Here is a 19,219-nt window from a genome sequence, read left to right on the forward strand (position 1 = left end):
ATGGCCACCCTTTGTCCCCGATCAGAGAGGAAGGAGGAAAGCCATTGTAGGGCCAACCCCCCAACCCCTATGTCGGCGAGGCGGCGCTTTAGCAACTGGTGGTTGACTGTATCGAATGCCGCCGACAGGTCTAATAACATCAGTACCGCAGCGCCGCCCCGATCCAGATGCCGCTGGAGGTCATCTACCAAGGCGACCAGCACTGTCTCCGTCCCATGGCCCGGTCGGAACCCAGACTGGCACGGGTCAAGAACGGAAGCGTCATCTAGGAACCTCTGTAGCTGCAACGCCACTGCCCTCTCAATAATTTTACCTAGAAATGGTAAGTTAGACACCGGACGGTAGTTTGCCAATTCGGCCGGGTCTGCTGTACTTTTTTTTAAGAGAGGGCGAACCAACGCCTCTTTCAAAGGCGTTGGGAAGTGCCCCTCTACGAGGGATCTATTTATGATGTCCCGTAAAGGACATCTAAGCTCCCTCTGGCAAGATTTAATCAGCCAAGAGGGGCAAGGATCCAAATCGCATGTTGTTGGGCGAGCAGCGGAGAGGATCCCATCGACTTCCTCCAGGTTGAGCGGATCGAAGTGATCCAGGGCCAAGCCCGAAGACAGGCACGGAGCCTCAATTTCACTCACTGTTTCCAAGGTGGTAGGCAGGTCTTGGCGGAGCAGTGAGATTTTATCCGCAAAATATTTCGCAAATGCCTCACAGCCGATCTCCAATTCCCTAATGTTTGGTTTGCCTTGTGGCAATGTTATAAGATCCCCAATTATTCTAAACAATTGTGCTGGGCACGAATCTGCGGATGCAATCTTGGTTGCAAAGTAGTTTTTCTTTGCAACCTTGACTGCCATCTCATAAGACTTCATAAACGTTCTGTAGGATGTTCTCATTGCTTCATCCCGAGTATGTCTCCACTGCCTCTCTAGTCGTCTGAGCCCTTGTTTGAGCTGGTGCAGTTCTGAGGTGTACCATGGCGCCAGTCTCGTACGAGGGCGCAGAGGGCGCCGGGGTGCTATTTCGTCGATGGCCCTGGTTAGTCGGTCTTGCCAGATTTCCACAAGGCCATCGAGGGAATTGCTAGTGGGCCAAGGATCCCCCAGGGCCGTTTGGAACCGTTCCGGGTCCATCAGGCCCCGGGGGCGAGCCAAAATAGGCTCTCCGCCCATACAGGGTTGGTGTGGCGTCCCCACACGGGCCTTAAGGGCTAGGTGATCCGACCATGGTACCGCTTCTACCGCGATATCGCTCACCGAAATCCCGGACGCAAAGATCAGGTCTAGTGTGTGACCAGCTTGATGCGTGGGAGTCGTAACAAGTTGAGAGAGCCCCAGTGTCACCATGGAAGACACTAGGTCCATCGCCTGAGTGGAGGCCGTGTCATCGGCGTGGACGTTGAAGTTTTAAATCAAAGCTGTTTTATTGTTAGAAACTCAGGAGCTGTTCCAAGGACACAAGCCTTGGGAGTAATGACGTACACACAGTTACACAGTTGCTATATAGGCTATCATCAAAGGTTACCATACAGATGCATACTTGAGTCACGGGTTCAAAGGTTGCTAAACAACTATTTTATTACTAAGGAATTTAGGCTATTGGAAGCATCAACCATTCTCACACTATTCTGGGAGAAGATAAGAGTTGTCTGTGTGAACCTGTGGGAGAGGTGACTTGAAAGTAATGCCAGCAATGAACATCCTTGGGCCAGATGGATTTATTACTTGCCCAATGGTTGTAAGAACATAAGAGAAGCCATGTTGGATCAGGCCAACGGCCCATCAAGTCCAACAAATAAGGGGGGAGCAGAAGAGAGCTGGTGACCTGCTCTTTCTCTAGAGGAAAAATATGTTATAGAAATAAGTGCACTTGACATACTGCCCCCCCCCTAAGCCCCCCTTCAGGATTTTGAAGGATATTTAGCATAGAATTGTTTAATCAGCGCTGGCGCTCTCACATTTGAGCTAATTACCCATTCATCATGTGCAGCTGAGAAATGTTTCCATCTAATCAGAAAATACAATACACCCCACTTCAGTTTAGCATCTATGATCTCTTACTTCATGGTGATTCTGATCCCCCACTGGTATAGGTTCTGGAGCTTTGGGTCTGGGGTGCCAGGGCGTCGCTCCAGGATCTCTCCGAAGTAAACTGCAATGAAAGATGGGATGTATCTTACTGAACAGTTTTGGTAATTCGAGTTCTACAGTTACTTTATTGATTACATGTTTAATACGGAACGGTCCCAAAAACTTGTATGCTAGCTTTTTAGAAGTTTGAGGTAGAACCAAGTTCTTGGTAGACAGGAACACAGTATCTCCCACTTTAAAATCCCAAGCAGATGAATGATGCTTGTCATAATGTTTTTTGTCAGTCTCTTTAGCTAATTCTAGATTTTCTTGGATGTTGTTCCAAGATTTTCCCCATCACTGCTCAAAAGTCGATGGGGTTTCAGGCATTGCTCCTCCCAGTAGTTGCGGAAAGGGTTTCCCTTCATAACCATTCCCTACCATGAAGGGGGAGGATTTGGTGGAGCTATGTATGCTGTTATTATATCCATATTCTGCAAATGGGAGTAATTCTGCCCAGTTTGACTGCTGAGGGTTCACAAAACATCTCAAATATTGCTCCAATAGCACGTTTACCTTCTCTATTTGTCTGTCAGTCTGGAGGTGATATGCTGAGCTCATCCCTGCTTGATCCCGGTTAACTTACAAAACTCCCACCAGAAGTTGACAACGAACTGTACTCCTCTGCCACTAATTAACTTATCCGGAAAAGAGTGTAATTTCACCATGTGTTGGAAAAATAACTGGGCTAGTCTTTTAGCCATGGGTATCTGAGAGCATGGGATAAAGTGAGCTTACTTAGAGAAGGTGTCCACTACTACCAGAATTACGGTCTTTCCTTGAAAAGGGGGAAGTTCTATGATAAAATCCAATGACACCACGGACCACGGTCTGGTTGCTATTTCCAGCGGTTGTAACAACCCTGAGGTTTTTCCCCCTCTCCTCTTAGCCATTGAGCATATTGGGCATGAAGCAACATAGTTAGATATGTCTCTTTTCATAAATGGCCACCAGAATTGCCTGTTCACTAGATGCAGGGTTTTGACATATCCAAAGTGCCCGGATAGTTTGTTGTCATGACAAAATTGTAGCACTTCCTTCTGGAGGCCCTCTGGCACATACAATTTATTGTCCTTGTACCAGAAGCCCTCTTCCCCCCTTTTTACTCCCTCAGGTACTGCATCTCATTCTTTTTCCACCTCTTTAATCAGTCTTCCCCCCCCCCCTTCTCATCTGGTTTTTCGCGCTAGGCACTACTCCCCCCAGATGGTTAGGGGAGATGAGTGAATCGATTACCTCCTCCCTTTGGCTATTGTGCTGGGGAAGACAAGATAAAGCATCGGCCAGAAAATTCTTGGATCCCGGGATGTGTTTCAGTTTGAAATCAAATTTAGCGAAAAATCCCGCCCACCGGATCTGTCTCTCAGTTAGCTTTCTACGACCTGTTAGAGCTTCTAAGTTCCTATGGTCAGTCCATATCTCAAATGAGACCCTCGCTTCTTCTAACCATGATCTCCATGTCTTTAGCGCGAACATTACAGCGAATGCTTCCTTGTCCCACACCGACCAAATCCTCTGATCTTGGGAGAACTTTTTAGAGATGTAAGCGCACAGTTTTAGGGACCCCCCCCCTCATCTGGTTGTATGAGAATTGCCCCCACAGCGTCATCGCTGGCGTCACATTGGACCACAAAGGGTTTTAACTCATTGGAATGGATCAGGATGGGTTCACTGAACAGCCTCTTTAACTTGTTGAATGCCTCTTGACAGCTTTCTGTCCAATTTAGTTTTGCTCCTGGCCGCTTGGCCTCAGGACCTCTTCCTTTCGTTTTAAGGAGGTCTGTCAGGGGGAGCATGGTGTGGGTGAACCCTTGTATAAAATTACGGTTTGCCAATCCAAAATTTGCCAATCCAATGAAGGATTGGAGCTGTCTACATGTCCTCGGGGGTTCCCAATCTAGCACGGCTTGCATTTTTGCGGGGTCCATTTCCAAACCCCTCCCCGACACTCGGTAGCCTAGGTAATTCAATTCTGTCTTATGGAACTCACACTTGGATAGCTTTGCATACAGTTGGTTCTCATAGAGGGTTGCTAAAACTTCCCTCCCCAGTTTTACATGTGAGGGAAGATCATTGGAATAAATAATTATATCATCCAAGTACACCACCACCCCTCAGTACAAATACTTTCGCAGGACTTAGTTTATGAAGTTCATGAAAACTTCCGTGGACTTAGTTTATGAAGTTCATGAAAACTCCTTGCAACCCAAATGGCATGACTAAGTATTAAAATTGTCCCATCAGTGTGTTAAACGTCGTCTTCCATTCCATTTTTTTATGCGCACTCAGAAGTAAGTGTCTCTTAGATCCAGCTTGGTGAAAATCTTTCCCTCCGACACAGTGCTTAACAAATCCTTTATCAGGGGTATGGGGTACGCATTCAATGTTGAAATAGCATTGATCCCCCTAAAATCCGTACATAACCTGAGCTCCCCGTCTTTCTTTTTCCTAAAAAGCACTGGGGCGGCATGCGGGGCCGTGGCTGGTCTGATGAACCCCCGTTTTAGGTTCTTGTTTAGAAACTTGCGGAGCTTGGCTTTTTCGGCCCACCAGTTTAGCTCGGGGGAAGCTTTGCCCCAGAATCAATTCTATGGCACAGTCAGTATCTCAATGGGGGGGAAGTTCATTAGTTTCTTCTTCACAGAATACCTGTTTTAAGTCTCTGTACTCTTTTGGAATCGATTTCACCTCTTCTATGGTGAGGCATAGTTTTTCATTCCAGACCCCACTCCACGTTCCATTGATGAGGCTCGCACCCTCCATCTCTAAAGTCTATGATCTGGTCTCCCCACTTTATGCTGGGTTCATGTTTGGCCAACCATCCCACTCCCAGGACAATGTCAAATGATGATGAAGGGATCACAACAAAAATTTCTGTGTCCCAGTGGTCTTCGATTCCCATGGGCACCCCTTGGGTTTGTTCCGTGCAGGGTTCCCCCTTCATTACTGTCCCATCCATCTGTTCAAATTCTATGCAGTGGACTCATAGGGAGTCCAAGAGCTTCCATTAGTTTGGGTGTGATTATGTCTCTGGTGCACCCAGAATCTAGTAGTGCTCGGGCATGTATAAAACGTTTAAGTCTAGGGTTCAGTAAAGTCAGTGGGATGAAAAACAAAGTCCCCGTAATTCTTACCCTAAGTGGCGCCATTAATTCCACAACCTGCTGCTCGGCACCTCTCAGTGAAAGTCGCCCCCGTTTCCCACCGGCTCATCTCCCCAGGCGTCTTCTTCCAAAATGTCTCCCACGTCCAGGCCCATCATGCTAAGAAGAAACCATAGCTGAAGAGTAGAGGATGTGCTTATCGCTGCAGTTTCAGGCACTTGGAGCTAAGGTAGCAGTGCTCAAAAAAAACCCCTGACTTCCATTTGTTGAGGTGCTCTTCTTTAACCAAAGTGCCCCGTAGGTACAAGAGACAAGGAGCTGTGACACGGGGTGTGTTTACACACACTAAATAACCCACTTTGTGATTGGATTTTTCCTGTGTGTCACACAGCCAGGCCTAGCAGCAGGGCCTTCTACTGGCTGCCACAACTCTGGTAAGGGTCTGTATGGAGGGCCCAGAGCACCTAACCACCCTTGTCTTCCTTATTAATAAATACCTCCTAATTGTGACCAACAAGATGTGAGGACCCAAGGAGTATAACAACAAAAAGAAGCTTAATATTAGTGCTCTACACAATAAGTGGGTGGTAAAGATTTAGTGCTAAAGTGAATATGAAAACAGTAAAGGTTGGTGCAAGCCCTGACTCATTTAGCCATACAGTCCCTACTCTAATACCCAACACTCACCCCTTGCCTTGGATGAGGGATCCTTCCCCTGCTGCAAGCTCTCTAGGATACAGCCTACCCCCAGCTCAGCCTTCCAAGAAAAGACACATCCTGCCTGGGCTTGGCCCTTTTATGTTCTCCCAGGCCCCACCCCTCTCTGGGCCAGTTTCCCTCCAAAACCTTGCCACCCAATCAGAGGGACAGAAGGAATCATAGGAAATGTAGGTTTTTCACTATAACTCCAATGCAGGCTTCTCTGGAGCCTGTAGGCCTCACTAGGCCCAGGATCATGACACTGTGTAAGAATGGCCACCAAGGCACAGAGGAACGAAACCTAGGCTAATAGGTCCAAGATTCTCACACTGCAGCAATAATCAGGTGACACTAGACAGCCAATACAGTGCCAATGATAAATGTTTCTCAAATAGTAGCAGGGCTCATTTTGTAGCAGGAGCTTGTTTGCATATTAGGCCACACACCCCTCATGTAGCCAATCTTTTAAGAGTTTACAGTAGGCCCTGTCTGTAACCTCTTGGAGAATTGGCTACATCAGGGGTGTGTGGCCTAATATGCAAAGGAGGTCTTGCTACAAAATGAGCCCTAAGTGTTTGTATAATGCATTCAAGCCCTGATCTGGATTGCTCAGGGTTGCCTAATCTCATTAGATCTGAGAAGCTAAGTACAGTCGGCGCTGGTTAGTCCTTGGAAAACCACCAGGGCTTTTTTTGTAGCAGGAACTTCTTTTCATACTAGGGCACACCCCTCTGATGTAGCCAATCCTCCTGGAGCTTACAGCAGGCCCTGCACTAAGAGCCCTCTAAGCTCTTGGAAGATTGGCTACATCAGGGGTGTGTGGCCTAATATGCAAAGGAGTTCCTGCTACAAAAAAAGCCCTGCAACCCACCAAAAGTCCAGTTGCAGGCAATGGCAAACCATTTATGTTCATCTCTTGGCTTGAAAACCCTTCAGGGTCTCCATAAGTCGGCTTTAATTTGACAACACTTCCCCCCCATCCACCACAACGTATTCAAAGCATTTGGAATTTTGTAAGGTAGTCCATTAGAATTAGTTACCCCCAAGGGTGGAATTCTAGCAGGAGCTTCTTTGCATATTAGGCCACACTTCCTGATGTAGCCAATCCTCCAAGAGCTTAAAGGTAAAAAGGTAAAGGAAATCCCCTGTGCAAGCACCAGTCGTTTCTGACTCTGAGGTGATGTCGTATCTAGGGTTGCCAACTCCAATTCAAGAAATATCTGGGGACTTTGGGGGTGGAGCCAGGAGACATTAGGGGTGGAGCCAAGGTCAAGGCTGTGACAAGCATAATTGAACTCCAAAGGGAGTTCTGCCATCACATTTAAAGGGACGGCACACCTTTTCAATTCCTTCCTTCCATAGGAAATAATGAAGGATAAGGGCACCTTCTTTTGGGGCTCATAGAATTGGACCCCCTGGTCCAATCTTTTTGAAACTGGGGGGGTATTATGGGGAGAAACACTACATGTTATACTGAAAATTTGGTGCCTCTACCCCAAAAAACAGGGGGCCCCCCAGAGCCCCAGATACCCGCGGCTCAATTCTCCATGATTTTCTATGGGAATAAATCTCCATAGGGAATAATAAGAGTTCCCAGCAGACATTTCCCTCCCCTCCCCCCGCTTTCTGATGACCCTGAAGCAAGGAGAGGGTCTCCAAACCGGGGGATCCCCTGCCCCCACCTGGGGATTGGCAACCCTAGTCGTATCACAACATTTTCAAGGTAGACTTTTTTTAAGGGGTGGTTTGCCATTGCCTTCCCCAGTCATCTACACTTTCCCCCCAGCCAGCTGGGTTCTCATTTACCGACCTGGAAGGCGGAGTCAACCTTGAGCCGTCAACCGGAACCCAGTTTCCACCGGGATCGAACTCAGGTCGTGAGCAGAGAGTTCAGACTGCAGTACTGCAGCTTTACCACTCTGTGCCATGAGGCCTTGTGTTCCAAGAGTTTACAAGGCTCTTTTTTGTAAGCTCTTGGAGATATGGTTACATCAGGGTGTGTGGCCTAATATACAAAGGAGCTCCTGCTAGATTTCTACCCCGGTTACCCCATATTGCAGATCCGGGTCTGAGGCTGACAATCTAGTGAGTTCACAGGAGAGGAAACTCTCAGATCATAGCTCATTCTCTTAGCCCTAGGCTTCCCAATCCCCAGGTCCCAGCGGGGGATCCCCCATTTTGACAGGCTTCTCCCCGCCCCCAGCCAGCTGGCCGGTGGGGGAAGCCCCGCCCCCACAGTCATCCTGTAGTTTTAGAGCTCTTGCAGGTCTAGAAACCTGCAAACAGTTTTTAAAATGCGTGCCTTTAAGGCTGAGCAGGAAGTAGGGAACAGGAAGGGCTTCATGGGAAAGGATCAGTAACAGTTTCCTCAGAGAACGGCCCCTCCCTTTCTTTTGCTTTCATTTTCAGAGCGAGTAAAGTTCTGCAGGAACAAGACCCAGTATGTATTTGTGTGTGTGAGAGAGGGAGGGGGCAGGGGATTCCCTGGTTTGGAGGCCCTCGCCCCCTTTAGAAAGCGTGGGGGGGGGAGGGAAATGTCTACTGGGCACTCTATTATTCCCTATGGAGAATGATTCCCATAGGGAATAATGGGAAATTGATCAGCGAGTATTGGGGGCTCTGGGGGGGGCCTATTTTTTGAGGTAGAGGCACCAAATTTTTAGTATAGCATCTAGTGCCTCTCCCCAAAATACCCCCCCAAGTTTCAAAACGATTGGACCAGGGGGTCCAATTCTATGAGCCCCAAAATATGGTGCCCCTATCCATTATTTCCTATGGAAGAAAGGCATTTGAAAAGGTGGGCTGCCCCTTTAAATGTGATGGCCAGAACTCCCTTGGAGTTCAATTATGCTTGTCACTCCCTTGTTCCTGGCTCCACCCACCCAATGTCTCCTGGCTCCACCCCCAACATCTCCTGGCTCCGCCCCCAAAGTCCCCAGATTTTTCTTGAATTGGACTTGGCAACCCTACTTAGCCCAGAGCTGCTGGTTTTCCTCAGCCTGGATGATGTCATCCAAAGAGGCCGCAAGTGTCTGCCTTCGCTCAAGAGTAGAAGACGACGAAGACTGCAGATTTATACCCCACCCTTCTCTCTGAATCAGAGTCTCAGAGCAGCTTGCAATCTCCTTTATCTTCTTCCCCCACAACAGACACCCTGTGAGGTAGGTGGGGCTGAGAGGGCTCTCACAGCAGCTGCCCTTTCAAGGACAACCTCTGCCAGAGCTATGGCTGACCCAAGGCCATGCTAGCAGGTGCAAGTGGAGGAGTGGGGAATCAAACCCGGTTCTCCCAGATAAGAGTCCGCACACAACCACTACACCAAACTGGCTCTTCAGACAGCTAGCCAGTTTCTCCATGGTCGGGGACAAAGGGTGGCGATTGGTGAGCAGATCTCTAGGTGGCATCCTCTTGAATGTGATGTGCTGCAGGGAGCTATTCTCTCACCAATGTTGTTTAACATCTACTTGTGCTCCCTTGCCCAGATTGCCCAAGGTTTTGGGCTGGGGTATCACCAATATGCAGATGACACCCAGCTCTACCTGCTGATGGACAGCCATTCGGACGCCACCCCAGACCGTCTAACCAGGACGTTAGAAGCCGTGGCAGGTTGGTTGCAGTTAAGCCGGCTAAAGCTAAATCCAACTAGGAGGTCCTGTACCTGGGTCGGGGGGAACCAGGGTCAGGCATCTGACTACCCATCCTAGATGGCACCCCTTTGGTTCCAGAAGGTGAGGAGTCTGGGGGTGACACTGGATGCCTCCCTTTCTATGGAGGCCCAGGTCACAACAGTTGTGCGAACAGTTGTGAGAGAGCCAGTTTGGTGTAGTGGTTAAGTGTGCGGACTCTTATCTGGGAGAACCAGGTTTGATTCCCCACTCCTCCACTTACACCTGCTGGAATGGCCTTGGGTCAGCCAGAGCTCTGGCAGAGGTTGTCCTTGAAAGGGCAGCTGCTGTGAGAGCCCTCTCAGCCCCACCCACCTCACAGGGTGTCTGTTGTGAGGGAAGAAGATATAGGAGATTGTAAGCCGCTCTGAGTCTCTGGTTCAGAGAGAAGGGCAGGGTATAAATCTGCAATTCTTCTTCTTCTTCTTCTTTCTCCATCTGCGGCAGGCCAAACAGCTGATGCCCTACCTGACATCCCAAGACTTAACTACAGTGGTCCATGCAACGGTCACTTCCAGGTTGGACTACTGTAACTCGCTCTACGAAGGCTTGCCCTTGAGGCTGATCCAGAAACTTCAACTGGTGCAAAATTAGGCAGCGTGGCTCTTAACTGGATCGCCTATACGGGCAAGCAGTCGACCGATGCTGTACGCAGCACTGCACTGGCTACTGGTTGAGTACTGGATCTGTTTCAGGGTTTTAGTATTGACATTCAAAGCCTTACGCGGCCTGGGACTGACATACCTGCGGACCCGCCTCTCCCTATATGAGCCCCGAAGGACACTGCAATCGGCCAACTAACACCTTTTGGTCATCCCTGGCCCTAAGGACATCCGACTTGCCTCGGCTAGGCCCTGGCCCCAACCTGGTAGAATCAGCTCCCGGTGGAGGTGCGGGCCCTGCTGGATTTGTTACCCTTCCGCAGGGCCTGCAAGACGGAGCTGTTCTGCCAAGCGTTTAGTTGAGGCAAGCGGGCGTCCTTTACTCTGTTGCCTATACCATCGGCTGCCTCCCCCACCACACAATGATCTATCATCCGAATCTTTATATTCGAGCCGCTGAATTATTACGCCTAAAGTTGTACTGTGTGCCACCCGCCTCTGTTATTTAATGTTGATGTAACGCTGTTGTCTTAAATTGTGTTTATTGATTTTATTATATGTGACTGGTTCTTATCTGAACGTGATCCACCCTGAGCCCGTCTGGGAAAGGGCGGAATATAAGTGAACCAAATAAATAAATGCACTTGCCCACTCTAGGGCCTGGCAACTAAATTTAGAACACTCTGTATTTATTGTTCTATACTTATTTGCCATTCTAGATTTATTCAATATTTATTTGCCTATTTATACCTGTGAGCTCTCTATCTTGACACACTCTAGGGACTGGGCATCCAGCTGATTCATGCATTTACATTAGTCATATTCTCTCTCTCGGCCTGACTTCGCGAACGAAGATTTAAGAAAGGTACAGTAGTCCACGTCTGTTGCAGGCTCGCTGGTGGCTGACAAGACCAATGTGGGACAGGCAGGTCTGGCCACAGTGGCTGCAGGGAAAAGTCTGATTTGGGGTTGGTGCTGTAGCAGTACGATTCTTCCTCGATCTCCTTTTGTCCTCAAGACCAGCTATGCGTGCGTTCTCAAAGGAAGAGACAGCCTGGTGGATGGTATGCCTCCATGCTTTGCGATCTGAGGCTAAGTCAGACCACTGGTGATGGTTGATGCGACAGGTGATGGTTAATGCAACAGTCATATTCACATGTTCAAGAAATGCATGGAAGACAGCATTGGGATTGTGCATCTCCCCCCCCCCCCAACATATTCAGCTGAAGGTCTGGACTGGAACATACTGTGGTAGATGTATAGGCTCTCTACCTGTGGTGGAGAAATGAGAACAATTCGGGATGAGCCAGCAGTGCCTATGCGCGCACACAACATGCAAACTCGAGTTGGTGCTGTTGAGATCATCAGCTAAACACACAAATGTGGAAGGAGAACTACAATTCTGCTCCGGCTTTCGCACAGTCAGTGCATGTGGATGTGTCCTAGGGCTTTGGTTTGGATTTATAATTCAAGGCAGATTTCTGTTCTAAAGTAGTCATTGGTATTTCCTGTTTTCTGCTTCAGTTGTATTAATTTGGCTGGCTAGCACAAGTCTTCATCAGCTAGTCATTCACAGGGGCAGGAAGGTTTTGCAGAGACTGAATAGTACAGAGCAGAGGTGGCCAAACTGTGGCTCGGGAGCCACGTGTGGATCTTTCACACATATTGTGTGGCTCTCAAAGCCCCATCAGCTGGCTTGGAGAAGGCATTTATAGTTAAAGTTACTTTCTTTCCACCTCCTCCCCCCATCTATTTGCTTTCTTTCCTGTTTTCTTTCCAGCTTTCCTTCCTTCCTTGCAGCTCTCAAACGTCTGACATTCATGTCTTGTGGCTCTCGAACATCTGACGTTCATCTCTTGCGGCTCTCAAACATCTTTCCAGCTTTTTATGTGATCAGATCTCTGTCTATGAGCCAAAAGCTCTTTGGGGGAAGGGAGCCCTGTGGGTTAAACTGGTGTTAATCAGATTGTGGTTGGATGTCCCTCGTGCAAACCAGCATGCATGGACTCATGCTAGAAAAGTCAAGTCACAAAATTGGAGGGCTTCTGAGAAATCCAGCGACTTTTTTTTTTTTTTGCACTGCAAGAGATTTGGCTAGGAAACTCGGTCACTGACTGCAATCGCCTCTGCTTCCTTGGTGGATATTAATGTCCTTATCTCTCCATCCCTTCTCCCTCTCTGTCCAATAAGTGGGAGTTTTGTTCTCTACTTTCATTGGAAGTAGGTTGGAATCTTAAACCTTTTAACAGATGGAGGGGAAACAGCATTTGACACGAACTAGTCACATCATCAAGGAATGCGAGTGTGTGTGTGTGTTTAAGGCTCACGAGTTTTCTCGCTGATCCGGTTGTTTTTGTGTTTTGCCTTGTTAATCACTGCGAGCTGCCACCCTGGCAGAAACACTTAAGCACCTTTTCTGGATCATTAGACATAAATGATTTATCAGCTCCAGTCGGCCAAACTGAGGAGTAGCGCCGTTCCCGAGGAAATCGCCATCATTTGGGGGTCAATTAAACCTGCCCGCTCTTCACCTGGCACATCCTGCGTTTCGGAAACTGCTCCATTTTATACTTAGTTTGCAAGATCTATGAGACAGGGGCTGTGAGTTCTCTCCTGCAGTTTGCATCAGTAGACATACACAGATATGCACACACATACACTTTATTCAGCCAGGACTTACTTCACTTAGATTTTGCCGGGGCTTTTTTTTTTTGTAGCAGGAACTCCTTTGCATATTAGGCCGCACTTCCCTGATGTAGCCAGTCCTCCAAGAGCTTACAGTAGGCCCTGTAAGAAGACCCCCGTAGGCTTTTAGAGGATTGGCTACTTCAAGGGTGTGGGACCTAATATGCAAAGGAGTTCCTGCTACAAAAAAGCCTTGGATTTTGCATTGGCCCTTCTGAGAGCCAATTCTATCCTGTGTGTGCATCTTTAAAACCCGTTGTCAAGATGCCTTGTCATTTTTTATTTTTATTTTTTGCTTTCTCTGAAGTATTGCCATTTTCTGGCTTCTCTGCTTTGCATTGCGCTTATCTCTGTGTAACAGTTATCACGTTCCTTTCTGCCTAATCTCAAGGGTTACCAAGAGCTACCAAGGTCACTCTTCAGATTATGTTTGCACTTGCAAAGGGGCCTGAGAAAGACTTGGGAGAGACTGCTGCTTCCCACTTTCTTTTGAACATGTAACAGTTTTAGCTAAGAGTGGGGTAAAAGCCCGCCAAGCCAGTTTTCGCAAAGTCCGTTCTGCCTTGGACTGTGGTGCATCAATAAATTGCCATTCATGAAGTGGACTGTGCCGTGCCAGATCAAACCCTGTAGAGGCCCCTAGGCAGTCAAAATCTCAGGGGGCCCCTTGCAAATCATCTGAGTTGGAGCGACTGCCCACCACCCATGGCCCCCGCTGCAGCCTGCAGTCTCCTTCTCAAAAGCTCCTTTGACAAAGCTGCAGGGGGGAGGCAGAGAGAGGCAAACTTGGCGACAACGCCAGCAGCGGCCACACCAGGCAAGTCGGGCAAAGAGTGGCTCAGTTGCTGGCTGCGTGTGCAGGTGGGAGGGCTGCAAGCGGGGGGGGGGGGAATGGGGGGAGCTGTTCCGGGGACCTGTGGGCCGGTGCCTAGTTGGCCTGATTGTTAATCCAGCCCTGGGGACCGTGTGTGATCACTAAACTGCCAAGGTCTTGACACCAGTCTGCCTTAAACTTTTGCATGGAAGTACATGAACACATGAAGCTGCCTTGCACTGAATCAGACCCCTGGTCTATCCAAGTCGATATTGTCCACTCAGACTCAAAGCTGAGCCCTCTCCTTTTAGAATTGTTGTTGTAGTAGAATATATGGCCGAGGACCTGCCTACCTTAGGGACCGCCTCTCTCCATATGTTCCTCAGAGAGCACTGAGATCTAGTTCTCAAAATCTTTTAAAAATCCCTGGACCAAGGGAGGCCAGACTGAAAACAACGAGGGAGCAAGCCTTCTCAACAATGGCTCCCCGATGGTGGAATCAACTACCAGAGGAGGTGCGAGCCCTGCGAGACCTAAATCAGTTTCGCAGGGCTTGCAAAACCGCCCTCTTTCAGCTCGCTTTTAAGATGGAACCTGGTTAATGACATCTAGCCATCCTATACATATTTTGAACTATAGCACCTTAATTGATAATCTATAATGGTTTAACTGTTTTATTTAACTTTTAACTTAATTTATGAATGTAACTTAACTATATTCTAACTGTTTTTATAGTAATGATTGCATTTTACTGTAATCATGGTATACACCATGTCCTGTGAGCCGCCCTGAGCCTGCCTTTGGCGGGGGAGGGCGGTATATAAAAATAAATTTATTATTATTATTATTATTATTATTATTATTATTATTATTATTATTATTATTATTATTATTATTATTATTATAAATTAATACGATGGTGGGGGTTTTTTTGTGACCGTAAGAAATTTGTTAGAGGTTTTTGCCTTTGACTAGAATTGACTAGTGGGAAAAGCTATAGGAGAGCCCCTATTGTGAGAAAGGGAGAAAAGTATTTCTTTCTCTACCTTCTCTACCCAGTTTAAGCAAGCAACCCCAAAGGAGCCTTTTTAGACTTTCAGCTGGGTGCTGCATTGCTGCAAGCAGCCCAGCCCTATCAGCAATCGAACCATGGCACAAACACGAATGATCACTAGGAAAAACTTTGGTACAGATGTGTCCCCGAGTGCGCTGAGATACTTATTGAAATGCACTAAATAACTTGTAAGCCCCAAGATTCAAAGACAACGAAAGAGGATTAAAACATCTGAAATAGGCCAGAACTATTTTGTTGCCATTGTTCTAACTTCATTCGCTGGAAAGCTGTTGCAGGTGGGGGCGGGGATCTGAAAACTCCTGCACTGCTTACCTGAGGATGCAACTGGCAGCTAAGTACTCTGGGACTCAGGGAGAGAAACAGCGCTTTTAAAAATTACCACCTCGAACTCAAGGTGCTTTTTCCAAAGAAAACTTAGCAAATTGCTAGTGGGTAGACAGAACGCTTGCAATCTAGGGCATGCAAGCCAGAGAGAGAAGCTTTACAGAGCAACTAATCCATTGTGTGTGTGTGTGTGTGTGTGTTTGCAAATACGATCCTTTTGCATCCACTCGCCCACCCCCCCAGCATTCCAGCCAGCAAGCTGTTGATTCTGTACTACACTGAAGAGAATAACCTGACCTTGTTTAGAACCTAAGACCGACAGAGTTGCACAAAAAGGAGGCAGTGGCCATTTATCATTAAGGAAGCAAAACATGCCATCAATAAGGGAACGGAGTAATAAAGGAACATAAAGGTTCAGATGTTTCATGGGGGCTGGTTAGTTATGGCTTTGCTTTTGGGGGTTTCCACAGTTTTTGTTTCTTTTGTGGCTTCTCAGATTCCTTTTTCCTTCAGTGTGTTATTCTGTAATGGTATATGTCCAGAAGCCGCTTAACCCGAGAAGGATGTTATTAATAGCCATTGTCTTTAAAATATTCTAATGAGTAGGTATACTCATTCTTTCACTGATTCAGGTTACATCTAGATCACCAGTCACAAGCCAAGGTTCATTCAGTGAGCTGTTTAATGAATCTGAGCAAATTTAGATGTGTGCTATCTATACAACTACACAGCATTTTCACACAATTACTTTCTTATACAGCCACCTTTCTGTTATGACCTGTGAATTTTCAAAGAACATAATACACAGAGCTCAAGATTTTTAAACTGAGACTTTCTACTTAAGTGTCTCCGTGTGCCTTCATTGTCTACCCATAAACTCAGCTAATCTTATTAGTTCTTGCAATTAATTCCTTGCTGCAGAGTTGGAGGAATAAGACAAACTGCACATGATTCTATGCTTTAGAACGGTTGTCCCCAGCCTTTTTGGCCCTGGGGACCGGCCCCAGGGCTGGCCTGCCAACCATGGCCCCAGGGCCGGCAGGATAGGGGCACCCAATTTGGCCTCCCCCCTGCGGCATTTTCGCCTCCCTCCTTCATCCTCCCCCTCCCCACACAGCCTCGCGGCCTTCTCCTCCCTTGTTTTCCTCCTCTGTTTCTTCCTCCCTCCTTTCCCCCTCCCCCCGCACAGCCTCACCTCCTCCTCCCCTCCCCATTTTTCTCCCCCATTTCCTCCTTTGTGGCCACCGTCCGCGCAGCCTCCCCGCCTCCGTTTTCCTTTTCGACTTCGCTGCCACCATTGGCACAGCCTCACCACTTCCCCCCCTCCATTTTCCTCCTTCCTCCTTCACCGCCATTGGTGCAGCCTCACTGCCTCCCCCCCCTCCATTTTCCTCCTTCGGACTTTGCCACTGTTGGCACCGCCTCCCCCCCCTCCGTTTTCCTCCTTTGCTGCTGCCATCAGCACAACCTCGCCTCTTCCTTCCCCCGTTTTCACCATTTTAAGGCCGGGGAAGGGGCCTTCCTTTCCCTGGCCTTAAAATGGTGGAAATGGGGGGAAGAGGAGGTGCCGCGGGGGGGGGGGGGGCAGCAAGGCTGCGTGGCCCATCTCAAACAGACCACGGCCCGATACTGGTCCCTGGCCCGGGGGTTGGGGACCCCTGCTGTAGTGGAAGCTGCTACTGAACTGTGGAAAGTTGCTTGATGCAGTTCCTAGTATGCTGGAGCTGAACTTTGTCAGGGAACATCGAAGCAATCTGATCAGGAGGTGACCTCACCTGTAATTGAGGGAGCTTAAGTCAGGTAAGTTCACCTGGAGTTCTCAGCACACCTACTAATAATGAGATCAACAAAATCAACAGGTCTGAACAAGTGAAATCAATTTAAGACAAACCCTTCTCTGCTTGGTTCAAAGGAAGGTGAGACCTGGGCTCTTTCCTGCTGTGTGAGTTCAATGTAGCTACTAACACTAAGACGTGACAAACTTTCTAATACACCAGTTTGGTGCAGTGGTTATGTGTGTGTGGACTTTTATCTGGGAGAACCAGGTTTGATTCCCCACTCCTCCACTTGCAGCTGCTGGAAAGGCCTTGGGTCAGCCATAGCTCTAGCACAGCTGTCCTTAAAAGGGCAGCTTCTGAGAGAGCTCTCTCAGCCCCTCACAGAGTGTCTGTTGTGGGGGAAGATGATAAAGGAGATTGTAAGCTGCTCTGAGACTCTGATTCAGAGAGAAGGGTGGGGTATAAGTCTACGGTCTTCTTCACAGCGGAACTGAGAAGATCTCCTGCACAGGTTCCAATGAAACAAATGGGAGGCTTCGCATCACCATTCCCATGCATTTATTTCAGTGCTGAAGAACTGCCTGGTGGATTGCATCTGGAAAGTCTTCCACCCAGGGGTCATTTTGCAGAATAAGAGGTGCTGGAGCTCATTAACATAACTCATTACCATAATGCCACACACCCCTGACACCATTCCCAATCCCCAGGTCCCAGTGGGGGACCCCCCTGGTTTTACAGGCTTCCCCTGCCCCCAGCCAGCTGGCCGGTGGAGGAAAGCCACGCCCCCTCAGCTACCAGTACCTCTAGATCTTCTGCAGGTTAAGAAACCAGCAAACAGGTCCTGTTTTAAAATGCCTCTTTGTATGTGTGTGCCCTTTTAAAGTTGAGCAGGAAGCAGAAAGTACTTCATGGGGAAAGGTCAGAAGCAGAGCCTCCATTTGTTTTGCTTTCGTTTCACTGCAAGTAAGAGTGTGTGTGAGTGAGTGAGAGAGAGAGAGCGCGAGAGAGAGCAGCGTAGCCCCTGTAATTGCCAGATATCCTTGTGGAGGAACCAGACCCAGTGAGAGAGAGAACTTTTTTCAGAAGTCTTTGTAGGGGAGGCAGTAATAGTGTGTGTGTGTGTGTGCTTGTTTTGCATTGTTTTCAGAGTCTTTGTATAGGAGCCTGTTTATGGGATAGAGGAAAACTCTATCCCATAATTTTCTGAATTAGACTTCGCAACCTTATGACACCGCTGGAAGGTGTACTAAGGTATACAGCTCAGCATCTACCTTAAACTGCTTCTTGAATTATAATTGTCATCATAAAATCTTACTCCCGTCATACTTTTAAAATTCCTTTCTTCTATGTGGCCAACAGTGGCAGGAGGAAGATTTCCATCTGTCTGCTTTATATGTTTTGGTTATTTTCCCATTTTTTATGTTGGAGGGAAATATCAGAAAGTTTGTCAAGTTTTAAGAGTTCAGTGAAATTCTCATAGGAGGTTTGAAAAATGTAGCCCAGAAGCAAGTATTGGGGCAGGGGAGAGAAAGAATGAGCACAATAAAATGTAGAGGTTCTGGTTGGATTGCCAAGTCCAATTCAAGAAATATCTGGGGACTTTGGAGGTGGAGACTTTGGGTCAGGAGAAAGGGTGTGACAAGTATAATCGAACTCCAAAGGGAGTTCTGGCCATCACATTTAAAGGGACTGCACACCTTTTAAATGCCTTTCTTCCACAGGAAATAATGAAGGATAGGGGCACCTTCTTTGGGGGTTCATAGAATTGGACCCTCTGGTCCAAATGTTTTGAAACTTGGGGGTGTTTTGGAAAGAGGAACTGGATGCTATGCTGAAAATTTGGTGCCTCTACCTCAAAAGACAGCCCCCCCCCCAGAGCTACAGATACCCGTGGATCAATTCTCCGTTAGAGCAGACATTTCCCTCCCCTCCCTCCTGCTTTCTGATGACCCTGAAGCGGGGGGAGGGCCTCCAAACCGGGGGATTCCCTGCCCCCACCTGGGGATTGGCAACCCTAGGTTCTGGAGCTCCTGCCCAAAATGAGGCCTGCTTCCACCTAGGATAACCTTGCTGAATGCATTGAAGATAGAATTCTACAGCAAGAGGAAAGTAAATGCAGAATGTGCATTATCAAAACTCTCAGCAATTCAGAGATTATATTCCAGAGGGACACCAGCAAGCCCCCCCCCCCAACCACAAGGCGCAACCCTAGTACTCTGCTCATATTTAAGTCCGTTTGCCTTTCTGCTACTGAAACAGAGTTGTTTTCAGTTGTTCCAGAAGGCTGGATCAGAACCAATGGGCTAAAAAGGTTTTCAGGTAAACATTAGGAAGCACTTCCGGACAG

The sequence above is a fragment of the Heteronotia binoei genome, chromosome 4 (genome assembly GCF_032191835.1).
Source record: "Heteronotia binoei isolate CCM8104 ecotype False Entrance Well chromosome 4, APGP_CSIRO_Hbin_v1, whole genome shotgun sequence".
NCBI lineage: Eukaryota > Metazoa > Chordata > Lepidosauria > Squamata > Gekkonidae > Heteronotia > Heteronotia binoei.